At 51.4% G+C, this 22502-nt stretch overlaps 1 protein-coding gene and 1 long non-coding RNA gene across 3 annotated transcripts in view; one reads left to right on the forward strand and one right to left on the reverse strand.

Moving 5' to 3' along the window:
* The window catches only part of LOC116944629 (voltage-gated potassium channel KCNC1), a 76850-nt gene that overhangs the window by 20816 nt on the left and 33532 nt on the right, over positions 1 to 22502 (forward strand). The gene's annotated exons all lie outside the window — the stretch shown is intronic.
* On the reverse strand, positions 10331 to 14774 carry LOC142925567 (uncharacterized). Its single transcript, XR_012942531.1, has 3 exons — positions 14053 to 14774; positions 13607 to 13731; positions 10331 to 11982 (listed from the first exon to the last, which is right to left on the reverse strand). It is a non-coding gene; the product is annotated as an uncharacterized LOC142925567 (long non-coding RNA).

A 22502-nucleotide genomic window follows, 5' to 3' on the forward strand; every position in this document is an offset into this window, starting at 1 on the left:
CCTTGACAACCATCGTGAGAAATATTTTCAACAACAACAACAATAGTGTTGGGACCCCGCCTGACCGGTTGCCGCAGCGCCCCCCCGCCCCCGACGGATTTTTTACACCCCCCCCCCACCTGCGCACGTTCACCTGACGCACCCCCCGAATCCTATAGAACGGCCGATATTTAATCCACGCAGAAACGACCAAGGATTAATACTATTAACGTGTTTAAGCAAACACATAGGGGTAATCCGCCGCCGGCTGCATTGAATTATTAAGTTGCGTACCTTGGCCACTTATTTTGCTGAGCTGCGTGATAGCTGCAGGCACACAAGTGGCACTTCTCCCAGTCCCACTTCTCCCGGCAGTACTTGCTGTCTGACAGCTGAAGAAACCGAACTGTGGCTCATTTGAAGGCCAATGTAGACACATTTTTATCGTGGCTTCACCCCCCCCCCCCCCCCCCGTTCCCTATACGTACGTACATTGTCAGTAGACCCCCCCATACGCAAGCGTCCGCATTTGGCTTGACCCCTTCTCCCCCCTTCATGCGTACGTACTAAATGGACGGCCCCTTACCCACCACACACGACCTGCCGATGGACTTGGGGCACTGCGGTGTTACCCCCATTCATGCTGTCGGTGGAGCGGAGGGGGGGGAGTAAAAAAACTAGCGGTGTTGCTTTAACCGGCGCGCCGGGAGAATGAATCGGAACGGCAACCTCTGGATCGCAGGTCCAGTGGGTGTTGTTGACCAGTGTCACATTCTAAATCATAACTCCGAGCGATGTGAGCCTCTCATCCGCCGTGCAAGTTGGGTCACGCACTTTGCTCGCCTGTTGCGAGCGGCGATCGCTCCTCGTGCCGGAGGCTTCCCACCCTTCCTCGCGCGAGGCCACAGACACTAATCCTCGTCGTAGTAGTAATAATGATGATTCTCATTACGATAGTACAGTCTGTTCTCCTGTAACTCGGTTGCTGCTGCGCTTCTGAACAACACCGCGTGATGGGAAAATCGCGTCATAATAAACAATATATAATTTCGCGTAGAGCACAGTCCACGATAACACGTGAGATGCGTACGCAGGCTGAAACATCTAGAAGTATCCAGCAGCATCCCGCCTCGTGCGATGCTACGCCGAGGCAGCCGTACAACAGCTTATTCCTACTCAAGCGACGTAGTTCTGTTTATTCAATCGTGTTATATCCAATTCGCATCCGCGTAATTAAAAAAAGTGTCCCCGAATATATTTGTAGCGTTATATCCAAGGGGCCGTCCATGAATGACGACACGCACCTAGGAGTGGGGGGGGGTCAGACATTTGTGACGATGTGTGACGAGGGGGGGGTTTGAGAAATGTGACGTCACATCAAAATGCGCGACTTTAAATAAATATAGACAACACGTTCTACTTAATTAAATAGACGTTTTAATAAATGTTTTCTCTTACAACATCAGAGTGCAGCGGCACATTAAATACAGTGAGGGAAAAAAGTATTTGATCCCCTGCTGATTTTGTACGTTTGCCCACTGACAAAGAAATGAACAGTCTATAATTTTAATGGTAGGTTTATTTGAACAGTGAGAGACAGAATAACAACAACAAATCCAGAAAAACGCATGTCAAAAATGTTATAAATTGATTTGCATTTTAATGAGGGAAATAAATATTTGGAAGAAACACAAAAGAACTGTCAATCTCCCTCGGCCTGGGGCTCCATGCAAGATCTCACCTCGTGGAGTTGCAATGATCATGAGAACGGTGAGGAATCAGCCCAGAACTACACGGGAGGATCTTGTCAATGATCTCAAGGCAGCTGGGACCATAGTCACCAAGAAAACAATTGGTAACACACTACGCCGTGAAGGACTGAAATCCTGCAGCGCCCGCAAGGTCCCCCTGCTCAAGAAAGCACATATACATGCCCGTCTGAAGTTTGCCAATGAACATCTGAATGATTCAGAGGATAACTGGGTGAAAGTGTTGTGGTCAGATGAGACCAAAATGGAGCTATTTGGCATCAACTCAACTCGCCCTGTTTGGAGGAGGAGGAATGCTGCCTATGACCCCAAGAACACCATCCCAACCGTCAAACATGGAGGTGGAAACATTATGCTTTGGGGGTGTTTTTCTGCTAAGGGGACAGGACAACTTCACCGCATCAAAGAGATGATGGACGGGGCCATGTACCGTCAAATCTTGGGTGAGAACCTCCTTCCCTCAGCCAGGGCATTGAAAATGGGTCGTGGATGGGTATTCCAGCATGACAATGACCAAAAACACACGGCCAAGGCAACAAAGGAGTGGCTCAAGAAGAAGCACATTAAGGTCCTGGAGTGGCCTAGCCAGTCTCCGGACCATAATCCCATAGAAAATCTGTGGAGGGAGCTGAAGGTTCGAGTTGCCAAACGTCAGCCTCGAAACCTTAATGACTTGGAGAAGATCTGCAAAGAGGAGTGGGACAAAATCCCTCCTGAGATGTGTGCAAAACTGGTGGCCAACTACAAGAAACGTCTGACCTCTGTGATTCCCAACAAGGGTTTTGCCACCAAGTACTAAGTCATGTTTTGCAGAGGGGTCAAATACTTATTGCCCTCATTAAAATGCAAATCAATTTATAACATTTTAGACATGCGTTTTTCTGGATTTTTTTGTTGTTATTCTGTCTCTCACTGTTCAAATACACCTACCATTAAAATGATAGACTGATCATTTCTTTGTCAGTGGGCAAACGTACAAAATCAGCAGGGGATCAAATACTTTTTTCCCTCACTGTACGCACTACAATGACAATAGTTTAAAGCGATTTGAAGCATGTGTTTTTTTTGGGGGGGGGGGGCAGAGCTTTGTGACGTCATATTTGAGGGGGGGTCTGACTTTTTGTGACGCCGTGTGACGAGGGGGGGGTAAAAAATTGTCCAAAATCGCGTGACGTCATTTATGGACGGCCCCTAATGCGAATGAGATTGTCATTTCTCCGCGAGAGCTTCACTGAGTCTTGAAACTCGGCAATGATTGGTTTGCGCGTTTTGCCAGATGTTGGGAGGCTAAGTAACCAAGACGGGGCATTGGAATGGCACGTAGAGGTCCAAGCCAACTGTGCTGTTGATTAGAATCCTCATGATCAATGATAATGAGAGCAATTATTCACTCAGCAAAGCCTCGCCGAGTCTCAAGGCTATTTCAGGAGGGACTCTGCATTGGTACGTGCAGCCAGTTCATATATTTTTTTGGGGGGGGTGAAAAGTTTCAACAGCGAAGGCGAATTTCGAAACGAATTGGGTTTATGCGAAACGGTTGGTGATGGCCGTGTCAGGGCAGCCACTTGTTCTTGAGCGGAGAAAATTGATAGTGTGAGTCCTGTCACGAACGGCTGCACACACACACACAGACACACAAGGCTGGCGACGCCTGGCAAACCATTTTTCTGAGCTCGAACGCCGTGCAGTTTAGAGGGCTGCTATAGTAGGGCTCTTCAGCGAAGTTTTACGTGGCGGGCCACGTAATACAATTAGCGTGACATCGTAGCATCACATATGTGAACCAGTCCTGGCCCCGTTCTCCAGCCTGCCCTGACCAGCGTGGTGAAGTATGGTCTGAAAACCCCCCATGACTGACATCTTGACGGTCATGTTGCGTGAGTGACTTTATTGCGGCCATCTTGCATAGGGGTTGTCTCCTTGGCAGCTGATTGGCTAGTGCAGTGGGAGTGATGATGTCATCCCTAGAAACCACTGCCACGAACACAGCCTTACCACCGTGCTAGGGACACCTGCATTGTATTTGCTTTGAATTTTCATGAGTTATTATCACCGAAATGTATTGTCTTCAATCGCAACTTGTATGAGCATTTTGTGAGCGTTTTCTGTACTAGGGCTCCATGCTCAGACCTGCTTAGCTTGTGATTTGCTCATATTATTAGGGCTATGGCAGCCTGATCTTGTAATCCGTGATCAGTCGCGGTTCAGGAAAGACAGCGTGATAAAGCCTCCCCATCCTGCGTAACTATATCTCTGCGAATGTGGATTTCATAAGGGACGCATGATAGCAACGTACCAATATGATCAGAGTTCCTCGCTTGCATTTCAACGTAGACGCTTTTTGCCGAAAAACAAACTGCTTTTTTCTGGACATTTGAAGCAATTGGCGGGACCCCGGGGTCCCATCACTGCCCCGGGGTGGGAAAAACCGCGTAGCGACACGAGTCTTGCCTTACCGACAACAAAACTAGCGTCAATCGATTGGCCTCGTCGAGAGCTACTCGGGGCACTAAGTTTCGTAAAAAGTTGAAAAATTACATAAACACGTTAAATTCACCGCCTTGGGGGCGGGCTCGCCTTGGCAAAGAAGCTGAGGATCGACGGCTGACCGGAGGGCGTCGTCGCCGCGCGCGACTGCGGTGGACGCCCCCCGGGGCTCGCGTTTGGCCGGTGGGGTGGCGCCCATCGTGTTGATCGCCGCCTGCTGCTGCTGGCGCTTGTTGGTGTGAGTCTGGGCGGGCGGCGCGTTGCTGTCGGGATCACGAGCGGGCGGACTGAAATATAATAATTATTGACCTGATTTTTGCGGGACCCTGGGGTCCCGCCAAATGATTCAATTGTCCGGGTGGCCACTTGATTTGTGCGGCTCTGTCGGGTGGTGGAGGGTGCTTTTGCTCGAATCCACAATATACCCACGCAACGATCGAACTCCACCACCGCCCAAACCCCCCCCACCCACTCCCCCAACTAATTGTAAATCATAACAAAAGCAAATCGGAGGTGCAGGGGCCGGGGTGAGCAGCGGTGCTCAGAGAGAGAGGGAATTCGATAACACTTCCAAGAGGTGGTTTCCAGTCGACTGTATGACGTTCAACGTCCACACGCGCTGTTCACGCTCGGTTGAAGACACATATGGATTGGATAATAAAAACTGAGTGCAAGCCTATGCAGAAGAGTGTACAATGTAATCATAGTCACTCCGTTATTGCGCCCATCTACGCTATAAATACACTATAATGGATAGGCAATTGATGTGTGCTTGCATATCCGTAAAAAAAACACGTGTGTCTTTATGTTGTGTGCATGTAGTTATGTTTTTGTGTGTATGTGGGGAGCGGCGGTGCAGTGGTAAGTGCACTGCACTACAAAACCTGCGACCCGAGTTTGATGCCCGCTCACGGGCCAACACTCGATGACGAACATCTGAACCCATTGTGGGCCTCGCCTAGGTGAACTCAGCCTCAAATCAGCACCAGGTGCACTTGCATGAGCATCAACACCGGGGAGACAAAGGCGGCCAGCGCGGTGCTGGCAAAACCACCCTCTCGCGCACGCTTACAGCACTTGCCCCCAGCAGTCTTCACGTTGAGATGGTTGTCTTTGTGCACGTGCCTTGCATGCTGGGAGCAGTGGCCACAGTTGTTGGCGCATTGCGCTACGGACCCAGCGACGGTCACGGCTAACATGCATGGGGCTTCCCGTCGGTCAGCTCGTCCTTAATTGAGTACCCCGTGTAGGCTTTGAAGACATCATGCACTGGGGAGATACAAAGGCGGCTGGGCATGGTCCTGGCCACACTAGACAAAGATCCCACCCCCCGTATAGCCTGAACAGACTGTTGGGGCAAGTGCTGCTAGCGAGTAGCACCTGTGAAGACCGGCACGGCACACGAGGCGGTGGGTGGCCAGCACCACGGTGTTTACACACCGCACCAGGTACTCATTTCAGGCTGAGTCGACCTAGGGGAGGCCCAGAACCGGTTCATCACTGGTCTTGGTGGCCATGAGCGGGAATTGAACTCGGGTCTGCCATGCACACACACGTGCCATGCCAGCCTTAATAGGAGCTCGCTAACAGTACCAACATTCTGTACTGCCAAATTGTGCATCTTTGAAATGACATTTGAGATGATTAACCCCCCCCCGCCCCAAAAAAGCGTTTTAGTTTCGGATCGTTCCGTCAATATGACGTCACGACATGGCCAGTGACGTCACACATCAGCTCATTATGTGGGGGTCACGTGGCACCGAGTGCCGTCACTGTTGATCCAGCAGCAAACAAAGTAAACATTGGCCATAATAGAGGTGCTTTGGGTTTGATCGCGTAAACACGAATGTGTCGTTAAACCCGCCACCACCGGGCACAGCCGACTACATTGGCGTCAGCAGTGGGCGATAAGTCAGCGGACGACGATACCGTCACCTTCACGTGTCCATCCTCGCACATGGAAACATAAAGTACACTTTTTACCAGGGGCGGAGCCAGGATTTTGACTTGGGGGGGGGGGGGGGGTGCTGACTTCAATTTTCTGAGATATCCAGTGTGTCTATGTTTTCCATATGGGCGCCACAAATGTATAAAACAAATTTTATTGGATTTGAACGCGGAGTTTATTAATAGGTAGGAGCCGCTGATGTGGCTAATAAGTTCGATAAGTTCAAAAGGCTGCCGCTCAAGCAGCCTGCAGGGCAGCACACGAGGTGGCAGCCTGCAGGGCAGCACGAGGTGGCAGCCTGCAGGGCAGCACACAAGGTGGCAGCCTGCAGGGCAGCACGAGGTGGCAGCCTGCAGGGCAGCACACGAGGTGGCAGCCTGCAGGGCAGCACGAGGTGGCAGCCTGCAGGGCAGCACACAAGGTGGCAGCCTGCAGGGCAGCACGAGGTGGCAGCCTGCAGGGCAGCACACAAGGTGGCAGCCTGCAGGGCAGCACACAAGGTGGCAGCCTGCAGGACAGCACACAAGGTGGCAGCCTGCAGGGCAGCACGAGGTGGCAGCCTGCAGGGCAGCACGAGGTGGTAGCCTGCAGGGCAGCACGAGGTGGCAGCCTGCAGGGCAGCACGAGGTGGCAGCCTGCAGGGCAGCACAAGGTGGCAGCCTGCAGCATTTTGCAGCAGCCGGCTTTCTCAATATTTCAGGGGGGGCTGAGCACCCCCCACGAAGCTCCCCCTGTGGCTCCGCCCCTGCTTTTTACACATCCCGTCAGCGCAAAACACGGCCTTCAGCGAGTGCAACATTACAGCAGCATTGATTCAACGCGAGCAAACGCTGGACCGGTTTTGACAATTCAGTGTCTCATCGGCAGTCAGCTTTGCTTAGACCAATGCTGGTGACCGGCTTAGGTGTTTAAAGGCAAAGGGCCCTCTCTCGATTTTAGATATGGGTCCGAAGTCAACGCAAAACTGTGTACGGAAACGCACAATGAAAAAGTCGTTGTGGAGAATATAATGAACAGCGTAAGCAGACAAGGGGCCGTCCATAAATGACGTCACGCACCTAGGGGGGGTGGGGTCAGACATTTGTGACGATGTGTGACGAGGGGGGGGGTGGTTGAGAAATGTGACGTCACATCAAAATGCGCAACTTTAAATAATTAAATATACTTTTTAAATATACTTTTAATGTTTTCTCCTACAACATCAGCGTGCAGCGCCACATTAAATACGCACTACAATGACAATAATTTAAAGCGATTTGAAGAATGTTTTTTTTGGGGGGGGGGGCTTTGTGACGTCATATCTGAGGGAGGGGGGTCTGACTTTTTGTGACGCCCCTTATGGAAACATCGCGTTCTAATAACTCATGTACATTGTAGGGGGTGAAGCACAGTCCGCGATGACACGCCGGGATGCGTAACGCAGGCTGAACAAAAACACATAATTTTGATTTAAAGCTTTCGTGACTGCAGTAATTCATATTCTTCGCTCTTTCAACGTGACTTTACCGAAAGAACTAAGAATATAAAAAACAAAGAATGCGCTTGCGTAGCCTCTAGATTCTAGACTAACCCAAGCAGCAGGATCCCCCCCCACCTTGCGTGACGCTACGCCGAGGCAGCCGTACGGGACCCCCTTTTTACTCCTCCTCCTACTCGCGCTGCGACGTAGTTCTGTTCACTCAATCGCGTTGTTTCCAATTCGCATCCGCGCTATATAGCAACAAATTGTTGCAGCCTTTAATACAGTTGTTGCGTTATATCAAAATTCGCGTTCCGCTTTGTGGAACAGACCGCGTCCGATATTTTACACATCCCACGGCGCACGGGGGTTGGAACGTGTGTTGTTACACACCGCGTGCGGATATCCTCAACGTGAATTCACACCTCTAAGCGTGGCAGCTGAAAGGAGTTTGGCGTCCTGGGGTTTTGCGCTCGCCCGGGCGCGATATGATTTTTCACGATACGATATGAATATTCACGATGCAACAGTGATTTTGATATAATGCCTACTGCTATAATCACCCAAGAATGTCTTGTCCTTAACGCTCGTGACGTTACTCCACATCGACCGTGTTGGTGCTGCTGCTGCGCTTGGCCACTCCGGCACAAATTTGTCATCGCTCAGTCGAACCAGCGACACGAGCCCGACCTCCCGACGCACGTGTGTGTGTGTGCACGTGTGTGTGTGTGAGCACGTGTGTGTGTGTGTGCACGTGTGTGTGTGTGTGCACGTGTGTGTGTGCGAGCACGTGTGTGTGTGTTCGGGCGTGGTGCTGGCCACCCACCCCCTCATGTACCGTTCCGGCCTTCATAGGTGCTCGCTAACAGCACTTGCCCCTACAGTCTGTTACAGGCTATATGGGGGATCTTTGTTTTTTTATCTTTGTGTGTGTGTGAGCACGTGTGTGTGTGCACGCGTGTGTGTGTGTGTGAGCACGTGTGTGTGTGTGTGTTGTTGGTGTTGCGTGCGCGCGTGTGCGTGAGCACGTGTGTGTTGTGTGAGCATGTGTGTGTGTGTTGTTGCGTGAGCACGTGTGTGTAAGCATGTACGTGTGTGTTTTTGTGTGTGTTGTTGTGTGAGCACGTGTGAGAGCACTGTGTGTGCACGTGTGTGTGTGCACGTGTGTGTATTGTTGTGTGTGCACGTGTGTGTGCACGTGTGTGAACACGTGTATGTTGTGTGAGCACGTGTGTGTGTGTTGTTGCGTGAGCACGTGTGTGTAAGTACGTACGTGTGTGTGTTTTTGTGTGTGTTGTTGTGTGGGCACGTGGGTGTGAACACGTGTGTGTGTATTGTTGTGTGAGCACGTGTGTGTGTTGTTGTGTGTGCACGAGTGTAGGTGCACGTGTGTGTGAGCACGTGTGTGAGCACGTGTGTGTGTGTTGTGTGTACCGGCGTCTGTGCACGCGCCTGAGAGTGCTTTGCGGAATGGGCGCGTCTAGAGAGCGGGCGAATGGATGATGGCATTATTATCATCAGTATTGCAATTCATCATCATCATTATTATTCTTGTTGTTATTGTTGTTGTTAGGGTTACGACAGCGGCAATACGTTCGATGATGACGCGTTCGCATGCGGAGGGGGGTGGGAGGGGGCGTGTGTGGGGGGGGCGTGTGGGGGAGGGCGTGTGGGGGGGGCGTGTGGGGGGGGCGTGTGGGGGGGGCGTGTGTGGGGGGGGGCGTGTGGGGGGGGCGTGTGGGGGGGGCGTGTGGGGGGGCGTGTGTGGGGGGGGCGTGTGGGGGGGGTGCCTGGGGGGGGGCGTGTGGGGGGGGGCGTGTGGGGGGGGGCGTGTGGGGGGGTGCCTGGGGGGGCGTGTGGGGGGGCGGCGTGTGGGGGGGGCGTGTGGGGGGGGCGTGTGGGGGGGGCGTGTGGGGGGGGTGCCTGGGGGGGGGCGTGTGTGGGGGGGCGTGTGGGGGGGTGCCTGGGGGGGGCGTGTGTGGGGGGGGCGTGTGGGGGGGGGCGTGTGTGGGGGAGGCGTGTGGGGGGGCGTGTGGGGGGGCGTGTGTGGGGGGGGGCGTGTGGGGGGGCGTGTGTGGGGGGTGCCTGGGGGGGGGCGTGTGTGGGGGGGGGCGTGTGGGGGGGGCGTGTGGGGGGTGTCTGGGGGGGGGCTGTATCGCGGACCCAGCAACAACCCCGTGGCCGCCACGCCGAGGTTGGTTCTGTAATCTGCGAGACAGAAGTTCGCACCGGCGTGGGGCGTGGCGGATCACGGGAGGAATGAGCGGACAGATTCCCATTGATCCAGACTATGGGGGTCGGGGCGTGGGAGGAGGAGGGGGGGGGGCAGGTAACCAGTGGCTTAATTAATGCGTGGGAAATTGTGCGGATTGTGAGGTCGTGCGGCTTTTTATTATTGGTGCAAATCTGCCCTGTGGGTCGACGTTCAAGGATTTTGGCTGTTGTTGCTGCTGCATTTTTGTTTAACTTTGAGACACCCTCGCGTAGTAAATACAAGTCGCTTCATGCTCTTTGGTTCTATTCGGTAAAATCACGCACGTGCCTTTACCGAATAGAACCAAAGAGTATGGATCCTTGCAGTCACGAAAGCTTCAAATCTAGAGTCGCTTCATGCCCAGCAAGCGAGTCGCGTGAGTACGGCGAGTCTGGTGCAGATGCAAATCAAAAATGATTTGTTCACGAGAGAAGGTGGAGAAAAGTTACCCCATCGTCTTGCCTGCTGCAACCGCGCTCGCGACGAGAAAAAAAATCACGTACGTATAATCGCATTCTTGGGATTATAAGACGTGTTTGAAAGCAAAAGTTGGAGAGGGGGGGTGCGTCTGATAGTGCAGTAGTTTGGTACGTGTGTGCGTGCGTGTGTCTGGGCGCGCGCGTGTGTCTGGGTGCGCTCGTGTGTCTGAGTGCGTGCGTGTGTCTGGGTGCCTGCGTGTGTCTGGGTGCGTGCGTGTGTCTGGGTGCGCTCGTGTGTCTGAGCGCGCGCGTGTGTCTGAGCGCGCGCTTCGACGCATCGCGGAATTAGGGGGAGCGGTCGCGAGCCGCCAATAAAATACCCACGCGTAATTACCGCATCGCAGAGTGTCGCTTTTCTGCTGTACAGAATTTATTACGACGACGACGATAAACTTTCCGTGGTCGAGTGGAAGGAAGATATTGGTCAGCGTGAGAAATGTCCATTCGCTACGCGCGGCCGTGGCCGCGTTTGTAGCAGTGGATGAGGGCGTGTACGTTTCTTTTTTCGTCGGCCCGAAGGCTTGGAACGCTGCCACGTCGGCAGTGGGCGCGTACGCAGCCACTGAAGATGGCAGAGGAGGGGGGGGGGCAGGAGTTGGAGGAGCGATTCTACGAGAGAGGGCACCCTGTGCTTTGAGGCAGGGCTTTCCCAAGCGCGAGGTTCTGCGCGGAGGTCCCGCGGTTCGAATCCAGCGGGCCGCCCCTGGTTATTATCACCGCGAGCACAACGACCGTGGTGGCAATACCGCGCGCCGGCCGCTTGGCTCACGGTCGACGTCGTTCATCTCCGTGGCGTCGTTCGCGAGAGTAGTGCCACCGTCAGGGTCCCAAGCAAACCACATGCGTAAATTCGCCAACAAATCACGCGTATGGGAATATTTACGCAACTCGATCGTCGCCCCGCTGGCCAATGTCCCAGGTCACTCTTGCAAAAAGCCATCAAAACTTTGTTCAACAAAATGTACTTGTAACTCGAAACGACTCGAGGGGGAATTGAATTCCCCGGCAGGAGCCGGGTGCGTCGAGTGGGTGCATGCCCCATGACGGCACCATCTTGATTGGGGGCGCCAGGGTGGCTGGGAGATGTTAACTAGCTCGGCTGGTATACAGCAGGTCGTGGGTTCGATCCCGACCCTTATGACGCCTGCTGCTGTATAGTTGGAGTTTGCGTGTCTCTCTCTCTCTCCCCGTGGTCGCGTGGATTTTTCACCAAGTCCTCCGGTTTTTCCCTCGACATTTAAAATCAACATCACCCGTTTAACAGTATTTGACTGCTGTATGTTTCCATAAGCCACTTCGCTGAGCTATCATTTGTGATGGTCAGGTTGCTTTTGAACAAAGAGCTACATCGCTCAGTGAGCCCTTACCTGGTATAAAAATATAAATTGGTACTACGGTCGGATTAATTGACTAACCAGAAGGATAAATAATTATTCACGTTGCACCCAATCTCTGCTGATATCAGAGGCTAAGCGGGATTTTGAAACCCGGATAGTGCTTGGATGAGTGACCAACACCACCACCACGCATAAGGTCCGTGATGAGGCTAAAGGCCATTTCCCGTAACGTTGCCTCATGCCATAGCCTCCTCCGAATCACGAGTCGGTCTGGAAAGTAAAGACGCACCCCATGGTGTGAACCGTGCCAATGAAGATTGTGCCTATCTGGTCTCTCTCAGACACACACGCAAGCACCCAGACACACGCACGCACCCAGACAAAGAAGAAAAATATAAAGATCCCCCTTATAGCCTTAACAGACTGTAGGGGCAAGTGCTGTTAGCGAGCACCTATGAAGGCCGGAACGGTACACGAGGGGGTGGGTGGCCAGCACCACGCCCGACCGCCTTAGTCTCCCTAGTGGCAATGTTTTTATCCACCGCACCAGGTAATCATTTGAGGCTGAGTCGACCTAGGGGAGGCCAAGGACCGATTCAGATAATCGTCACTTGTGTTGGCCGTGAGCGGGAATCGAACCCGGATCGCCAGGTTCATAGCGCAGCACGCTAACCGCTACACTACCGCTCCCCACTACGCACCCAGACACGCACGCACGCACCCACACGCACGCACCCAGACACACGCACGCACGCACCCAGAAACACACGCACCCAGACACACGCGCACCCACCCAGACACACCCACACACGTACCCAGCTACCGCAGTATCAGACGCACCCCCCTCTCCAACTTTTTCTTTCTAATACGTCTTATAATCCCAAGGATGCGATTATACGTACGTGATTTTTCTCGTCGGGAAGTGTTACCGACGAATGCGTTGTCTTTTTTTCGTCCGTTCAAAGCGTAGGAGGAGGCTTTCCCAACCAATGTTATCCATAATGGATGTTTTTGGGTGAGGTCGCGTAAATTGCCCAGCTCTGGCGGTCGCCTGGTGATGCCGGTTCTAATTACTGGCCAAACGCTGTACTCGAATTGTAAACGTTGTGGGTTTTGCTCTCCAACACAACCGGTGTGTGCTGAACTAGTGACGAATCGGCACGTTTTGTTCACACGACGAATCTTACTAATTGGCTGCGTCGGATGGTGGCGGGGTTTTACGACACATTTATATTTACGCGATCTAACCGCCCCCCAAAAAAAACAATATGATGGATCTTTTCTTTGTTGTTTGTCAAAGGGGATGGAGGCCAAAATCTACCGCAATTGGCTCTCTCGTTTGACTTGCCATGTACGCCGTGTTGCACTTTCGCAATGCGTCGCCGTATCATGTTTTACGCGATGCGCTGGATTCAAGTGGTTTGAAACGAAACCCTAACCACGTGTTTGTTCAGCCGTACTGCGTGCCAACGCGAGCGAGAAAATTTATGGCACGTTACTGCCGTAGCTGCGATTTTTTTGTTGTTGTTTTACGGGCCTCGCGATGCGTCATCCGTTACTGCCGTCGGTTGCTGTCTCACCACTACGCGTCGTTTATTTAGAAATTCCTCAGCGGTAGACGTTCTTGTATTTATAATACAGTAAAACCTTGGATTGCGAGCATAATTCGTTCCGGAAAACGTGCTTTTAATCCAAAGCACTCGTATATATTAAAGCACTCGTATATCAGTTGTGTGATCACGTGACGATCGGCAGTACAAAGCGTCTAATACGTACACTACTCGTATTGCAAGAACCTCGCTCGTTTATCAAAATAATATTTAATTAACATTTTTTGCTCGTCTTGCAAAACACTCGCAAGCCAAGTTACTCGCAATCCAAGTTTTTACCGTACCGTATAATAATTATTTTGAGCGGTGACGTGCCTCAGCGAAGGGCGTTCGCAGCTTGTTGCAGCGCTCCGCGGTTCAAATCCGGCAGGCCACCCCGGTGAATACTTCTTCTTTCGTACGACGGCTGCTGTAGACGCAGAACAACAAACTACAATTTCACATTCAGGTGGTCGAGCCAGACAGCCGCGCCAGGAGCAAGTGGAGTTGTGTCGCTGTGACGTCTCTCCTTTGTATTTGTGGTTCGGTTATTGCCTCGTTACACTTCGTTACGGTCCGTTCTGGATGACCACAGTCGCGCACGACTGGAGAGTTTTTAATTTTTCCCATTTGCATTAACGGTAAAAAAAAAATCCGCGCCGTCCGCTTCGCAGTGGACATTAAGATCCCGCAATGTCATTCGAAAATAGCCGGCCGCTGAGCGGCTGCGTCGCGGTCCAAATTTTCTCACCTTTACTCCGCTCTGCACTCCCGTTGTGTTCGCGTACAGTTTGTTGCTGTTACTTTCTGAGCCCCCCCCTCCTCCCCCGGCGCCCTTACTTTGAAACCTGTGAGAAAATTAGCTTCATAGCTCACGGGATTCCTTGGGGATTTTGCGGAGCAGCAGCGCTGCGCCCTCCGCCGTGCAATCACCGCAGGCCGTGCCGGTGAAACCACCCCCGGCCGTGCCGGTGAAACCACCCCCGGCCGTGCCGGTGAAACCACCCCCGGCCGTGCCGGTGAAACCACCCCCGGCCGTGCCGGTGAAACCACCCCCGGCCGTGCCGGTGAAACCACCCCCGGCCGCGCAGGCCGTGCCGGCGAAACGCAGCGGCGGTGGCGGTAACCGCCTCTCCTCGTGACGCCTTTCACGCTGTAAGAACGGCAGCGTAAATGCCAAAGATGAATCAGTTATATTTCAACGTTGTTTTCGTTAAATTCCATCTCCTTTGGCGAGCCACTGCCGGATGGGCAGAGGCCTTCGCAGAGCAAGGGACACAGCAGAGTGTAAGAAATAAGAGCAAGTTTGACCCTTTCGGGCGATAAAACAGAAGGTGTAAAGATGTTCAAGCACCAAATCGACACCTTGTGCAATGAATCCTGTCTGCGTGAACCACACACAGTACTTGTGGTGAACATGCAAAACAAACATGCACTAGAGACACCCTTCTCTGGTGTACGCCAAACAGTTTCAAAGGCAATGCCATTTATTATCAGAGCCACGTGTTTGTTTTGCATGTTCACCACAAGTACTGTGTGTGGTCAACGCAGACAGGATTCCTTGCACAAGGTGTCGATTTGGTGTTCGAACATCTTAACACCTCTTGTTTTATTGCCAGAAAGGGTCAAAGCTATTCTTATTTCTTATACTTTGATAAGGGGTACATCATCATGGCTCATGATGATGCCCGTAACATAGATTATGATGCTGATGACGATATAATTGATGATTATTGTGAACGTGAAAATAACAATGAGGACGATGACGGTGAAATCATAATGAAGTTCATGAAGATGACACGCATAATGACCCTCGTGATAATGATGATGGTGACGATCCAGATGGTGGAAGTAGAAGAATGATGATGACAACAAAGATGACGGTGATCACGGTGACGACGAAACTGGGCGGTACGCCTCGTGACGATAACGAAACGGATAATGACGATGACGGTGATTATGACGACGACGGTGATTATGACGATGGTTATTATGATGACGGTAATTATGATGGTGATTATGACGACAGTGATTATGATGATGGTGAATGTGATGACGGTGAATATGATGGTGATTATGACGATGGTGATTATGACGACGGTGAAGTCCATAGCAATAAATGGCGATGATCAAAATTGGGTGGTACGGTTTGTGACGATAACGAAACAGATAATGACGATGACGGTGATTATGACGGTGATTATGACGACAGTGATTATGATGACGCTGATTATGACGGTGATTATGGCGACGATGAAGTCCATAGCAATAAATGTCGACGACCAAAATTGGGCGGTACGGTTCGTGACGATAACGGAACGGATAATGGCGATGAAACAGACGAAGGTGACGACGACGGTGCACCATCCATGCTCTCCCCACGCCGTCCCTGGCGTGCGTTTACACCGTTCTGCCCTAATGGGGTTTGCTCTAATTGCGTGGCCCTGTTCATGTATTTGTTCCGCCCTCCATGATGGAACCTAATGACACCAACATGAGCACTGTGATGTTTAGGAAACGCACACAGATTAGACGAGCGCACACAGACACGCGCGCACACACAAAGACAAAGATCCCCAAGTGTCGCCTTAACAGACTGTTGGGGCAAGTGCTGTTAGCGAGTTGCACTGATGCTGGCCGGCACGGCAGGCGAGGTGGTGGGTGGCCAGCACCACGCCCGGCCACCTTGTTCTCCCCAGCGCCGATGCTTAGACATTGCACCAGGTACTTGTTTAAGGTTGAATCGACTTAGCTGAGGTCCAGGACCACTTCAAGTGCTCGCCACTTTTTTTATCGGTCGTGAGCCTCGAATCGAAATACGGTCGCCGGGTTCGTAGCGCAGAGCGCTCGCCGCTACACTGCCGCTCTCCCCACACGCGCGCGCACACGCGCGCGGATAGAGGGGGTCAATGTATTCGTTGTCCTGGCTTCAGAGATGATTGGAGGCGAGATCAGGTCACAAGCCCAGCGACGGAAAATAGCGACGGAATTTAATCCTCAATATAGCCTCAGTGGGTTACGCGTGCCAGTGTGCGCGTGTGTGTGCTGCACTGCGTAATGTGTGTGGTGACCTCTCATCTCTATGCTCGCAAGATGTGGACCCCTGTAAAGGAACATATGCACCAGTTTGTAGCATTCAGGCTGGACCAGTCTACGATCCATCCTTGCTTAAAGCAGACTCGATTGTGAGAATAGGTTTTCCCCTTATTTTCTGGCAACGAAACAGGTGTTAAGATGTTAAAACACCAAACTGAAACCTTTTACAAGGAGTCATGTCTGCGTTAACCACAATGCTTGCGGTCAGAATGCCAACAGTTTTGTTGCCAGAAAAAAAAGGGGAAAAACCTATTCTTACATTTTTGTCAAATTGGGCAAAATTCTGACTGTGACGCCGACACCGGCCTACTCGTGTTCACCAGCGACGTCGCGGGGGTCTTTGGCATCTACCGTGAAGCGGACCGGCGCGTAGCGTGGTATTTTGGAGGTTAGTACCGCAACCGCACCGCAGCGTCAACCAGGGTGACCGTGAGGCTCGAACCGTGAAGCTCTGAAGCAAGTGGCGAGCTAGAAAATAAAACTAAAAACTATTGAAACTTTTTTAAAAATTTCAACCAGGTAAGGTCCAATGAGCTACAGTGAGGGAAAAAAGTATTTGATCCCCTGCTGATTTTGTACGTTTGCTCACTGACAAGGAAATTATCAGTCTATAATTTTAATGGTAGGTTTATTTGAACAGTGAGAGACAGAATAACAATAACAAAATCCAGAAAAACGCATGTCAAAAATGTTATAAATTGATTTGCATTTTAATGAGGGAAATAAGTATTTGACCCCCTCTCAATCAGAAAGATTTCTGGCTCCCAAGTGTCTTTTATACAGGTAACGAGTTGAGATTAGGAGCACACTCTTAAAGGGAGTGCTCCTAATCTCAGCTTGTTACCTATATAAAAGACACCTGTCCACAAAAGCAATCAATCAGATTCCAAACTCTCCACCATGGCCAAGACCAAAGAGCTCTCCAAGGATGTCAGGGACAAGTTTGTAGACCTACACATGGCTGGAATGGGCTACAAGACCATTGCCAAGCAGCTTGGTGAGAAGGTGACAACAGTTGGTGCGATTATTCGCAAATAGAAGAAACACAAAAGAACTGTCAATCTCCCTCGGCCTGGGGCTCCATGCAAGATCTCACCTCGTGGAGTTGCAATGATCATGAGAACGGTGAGGAATCAGCCCAGAACTACACGGGAGGATCTTGTCAACGATCTCAAGGCAGCTGGGACCATAGTCACCAAGAAAACAATTGGTAACACACTACGCCGTGAAGGACTGAAATCCTGCAGCGCCCGCAAGGTCCCCCTGCTCAAGAAAGCACATATACATGCCCGTCTGAAGTTTGCCAATGAACATCTGAATGATTCAGAGGATAACTGGGTGAAAGTGTTGTGGTCAGATGAGACCAAAATGGAGCTATTTGGCATCAACTCAACTCGCCCTGTTTGGAGGAGGAGGAATGCTGCCTATGACCCCAAGAACACTATCCCCACCGTCAAACATGGAGGTGGAAGCATTATGCTTTGGGGGTGTTTTTCTGCTAAGGGGGCAGGACAACTTCACCGCATAAAAGGGACAATGGATGGGGCCATGTACCGTCAAATCTTGGGTAAGAACCTCCTTCCCTCAGCCAGGGCATTGAAAATGGGTCGTGGATGGTTATTCCAGCATGACAATGACCCAAAACACACGGCCAAGGCAACAAAGGAGTGGCTCAAGAAGAAGCACATTAAGGTCCTGGAGTGGCCTAGCCAGCCTCCAGACCTTAATCCCATAGAAAATCTATGGAGGGAGCTGAAGGTTCAAGTTGCCAAACGTCAGCCTCGAAACCTTAATGACTTGGAGAAGATCTGCAAAGAGGAGTGGGACAAAATCCCTCCTGAGATGTGTGCAAACCTGGTGGCCAACTACAAGACACGTCTGATTTCTGTGATTACCAACAAGGGTTTTGCCACCAAGTACTAAGTCATGTTTTGCAGAGGGGTCAAATACTTATTTCCCTCATTAAAATGCAAATCAATTTATAACATTTTTGACATGCGTTTTTCTGGATTTTTTTGTTGTTATTCTGTCTCACTGTTCAAATAAACCTACCATTAAAATTATAGACTGATCATTTCTTTGTCAGTGGGCAAACGTAGAAAATCAGCAGGGGATCAAATACTTTTTTTCCTCACTGTATCTATCTCGTTTTCAGAAGCACTCTGGCGATCACAGATAATAGCTCGACGAAGCGGCTTATCCCGTGGAAATCGATAGCAGTAGTAACGCGTGACGTTGATTCTAAATGTGGGAGGAAAAAACCGAAGGGGCCCCGGAGAAAAATCCACGCGACCACGGGGAGAGAGATAGAACAGGAAAACTCCGCAACTATACAGCAGCAGGCGTCGTCAGGGTCGGGTTCAAACCCACGACCTCCTGCATACCAAGCGAGGTAGTTAACATCTCGTAGCCACCGTGATGATGATGAGAGAGAAATACGCGCAAACTCCAAATATACAGCAGCAGGCGTCGTCAGGGTCGGGTTCAAACCCACGACCCCCTGCATACCAGGCGAGGGAGTTAACATTTCCTAGCCACCGTATCGCCCTACCCCTGGGCCTTGTTACGTGGACTCGGGCCTCGCCGATCCACCGCCAATTCTCATGGCCTCGCGACAATCAAAATAAATTGTAATCGCATGCACCGCGGCATTACGATTTGTGTTACGTGTGATTGATGCGCGGCTGTGCTATTAACACTCCGGTTGCCACACAAGAAATCAATGGTTGATGGCCAAGAGGATGGTTGTTGCTTTACAGCAGAATGCCGCTTTGTGCCGCACAAGAGTGGCCTTGCTGTAATTGGCACTAATTGGCTCTGACATGAATAAATCAGCAAGGAGAGACAACGGCGCATAAACAAACAGTCGGTGTTTAACACAGCCTGCGTTTAATTATTTAGGATTCTGTCCCAGCGGCCGCGCCGGTCATCGCGAGATCGTCTCAGCGGCGTGGCGGCACAACGGAGCGAACGCCGTTGCCGGTGACCAACCTGTTGACGCTGGGTGCGATCGCCAGCGACACATCGCGAACTCAGATTGCAAATGCTCCCGTGGGGTTTCGTCTTCGACGCGCAGCCGGTTGGTGCTGTGGTAGCACGACTGGTTGGCGCGTTCTGGTCAAGCGACGAACCTTCGGGATTGGCTGTGTCGGGTGGATGCAGATGACGATAACACCATCACCGTCGTGATGCAATGACGGCGATGGTGAAATCGTTGTTTGGAGGTGGTCGTGGTGAAACTGATGATGAGGGTGAACTCGATGGCAGTGATGATAATGGTAATGGTGGGGAAATTATCATTTGATAGTTGTGGTGGTGGTGAGATTCTTGACGATGACAAGGATCTGATCTTACCTAGATTTATCTAGCACCTTTTCCCAAGGAGCTTTACAGCAATTATACAATTGTACACAAGGTTATAGTGGTTGAGATAATAAAGAGTTGGGTTGTTATTGAAAGTGGTGGTGTAGTTATGTTGATGGGAGAATAGGTGGGAGTGGTTAAGGAGGGGTTGGGGTAAGGGTGGTGATAGTGGTAGGGGTGGCGATAGTGGTAGGGGTAGTCATAGGGATAGGAGTAGTGATAGGGGTAGTGATAGGGGTTGTGATAGGGGTGGTGGTAGGGGTTGGGGTAGTCCTGGTCGTAGCTGGGGAGCGTGGGCAGTAGGTACCAGCAGCAGGATGAGCTAGAAACCCAACCACCAAGTCTAGGAACCCAGAGTGCTTGCCAATAAACGTCTAGCAGCTCACCAGTTTTGATGCAAGCGAGACTGCTGCTGCTTGCGTTGAACCAATGCTGCTGTTCATATTCTTTGGTTCTTTCGGTAAAGTCACGTAGATAGAAAATATTACAATAAAAATAAAGTGAGTAAAATGGCATTTTTATTCACTTTATTTTTTGGTTTATTTATTTTTATTTTTTCTATCTACGTGACTTTACCGAAAGAACCAAAGACGATCAATTCCTGCAGTCACGAAAGTTTTAAGTCAAAATTTAATGCTGCTGTTGCGTGTGTGTGTGTGTGTATGCTGAACTTCTTTCGCAACGTTTGTACCCAACCGCACTAATCGGAGGTGCGGTAGAAGGACAACAAACTCAACGCAAAAAAGCAGTTCTAAAGAAAGGAGTTTTCATTGCAGATGATTTAAAAGTGCACAGCTCCAGTGGCATCCTAATATCGGAAGGGAAGAGCGTTCCAGACGGCCAGAGAAACGCATCTGAAAGCGCCGCGTGATGCGGCGACGGCCGTCTTTGTTCGGTGGCTTCGCCAAAAGCCGCCGCCGCTGCTGCTGCTGCGAGGTTGAGCGGAGTTGGCGTGACGGTGGTTTAAGCTCCTTGACGAGATCAAATTCCATGCTGACATTTAAGTGAAGGTGTTGGTGGTCTGGGTGAAATGAATGATAACGGTGGCATTACCTATTAATGACAATACCTTGAATTGATAATTAATGATTGCGAGAGGGGAAAAAGAGCCCCACCCCAATTAGAATTAAAAAAAACATGAACACTCTTTGGTACTTTCGGTAAAGTCACGTAGAAAGAAAATAAATTAAACAATAAAATACGACGTTTCGATTGCAACACAAGCAATCGTCATCAGGTAGAAAATAAACCGAATGAACTTAGAAATATAATGCAATACAACACAGAGAGTCGGCTAACACAACAGTCAGCACCTCACCTGGTTGATTACGTTCTTCCAAAGACCGCTAAATTTGAAGACAAAACACAGACACGGAGACACACAGACAGACACACAAGCAGAGAGAGAGACAACACAGAGACACAGAGAGAGAGAGACACACAACACAGACACACGTAAATAATCACCCGTTTAATCAAGGTGTTAAGATGTTTAAACACCAAACTGAAAACTTTAACAAGGAATCATGCATGCATTAACCACAATACTTGTGGTCAAAATGCAAACAAAAAACACACTCTGATAATATATGTGGCATTGTGCTTGAAACTGACTGGTCCACACCAGAGACAGCTTTCTTTTGAGCCTCGTCTCAAACGGTGTTAGACCAGCGGACGCCAAAAGGCGTACAGCCCAGAGACAATGCACTATCAGAGTAATGAGGGCTCGGGGTGAGCATCTACATGATGGGACCTCCTTTGCCAGTACCAAAAGATGATGATAAGTTTTTCCCCTTTGTTGCCAGAAAAAAGGGGAAAACCCTATTATCATATTTTGGTACTGGCAAAGGAGGTCCCGTGCTGTTCATGTAGTTTGCCTGTCAGATATCAGCGAATTTACTTTTCAGAATCGGAATATTGATTTACACCGGAGGAATCCGACGAGCTGCAAAGCACTTGTTTTCCCAGATGCCCAGCAGTGCCCGCAGACGTCCTGCGCTGCCGTTAAGTTTTCGAGCTGCCGCCCGCCACGATTGTGAGGGCTCCCGGCAACGTGGTCGTTGACAAGAGGGGAACCGGACTACAGCAAAGGTGGAAAGCGCGCATGGACGAACGCTCGGGATTTACGTCAGGAGGGCGGGCGGGCGGGCGGGCGGGCGGGCGAAGACGTGCATTAGAGAACAGACGCGGGAAGGAGGGAGGGTTGATTAGATCATTCAAACTGTTCAGGAATATAAGTGGGGCTTGGACCGGACACGTCATGGGATGATGGCAGACGCTCAAGATTAATAAAAGAACGCTAGCCAAGGAACGGAACGCTGCCGAGAAGACGTCCACTGGACGGGGGGTGGAGGTAGTGATGGTGGGGGGGGGGAGGGGGCACGGGGTGGTGGGGGGCACGGGTGGTGGGGGGGGCACGGGTGGTGGGGGGGCACGGGTGGTGGGGGGGCACGGGTGGTGGGGGGGGAGGCACAGGTGGGGGGGCATGGGTGGTGGTGGGGGGGGCACGGGTGGTGGGGGGCATGGGTGGTGGGGGGCACGGGTGGTGGGGGGGGCACGGGTGGTGGGGGGCACGGGTGGTGGGGGGGGCACGGGTGGTGGGGGAGGGGCACGGGTGGTGGGGGAGGGGCACGGGTGGTGGGGGGCACGGTTGGTGGGGGGCACGGGTGGTGGGGGGGCACGGGTGGTGGGGGGGGCACGGGTGGTGGGGGTGGGAGGCACGGGTTGGGGGGGCACGGGTGG

The sequence above is a fragment of the Petromyzon marinus genome, chromosome 21, assembly GCF_048934315.1.
Source record: "Petromyzon marinus isolate PM22_M1 ecotype Great Lakes invasive population chromosome 21, UKy_Petmar_22M1.pri1.0, whole genome shotgun sequence".
Taxonomy (NCBI): Eukaryota; Metazoa; Chordata; class Hyperoartia; order Petromyzontiformes; family Petromyzontidae; genus Petromyzon; species Petromyzon marinus.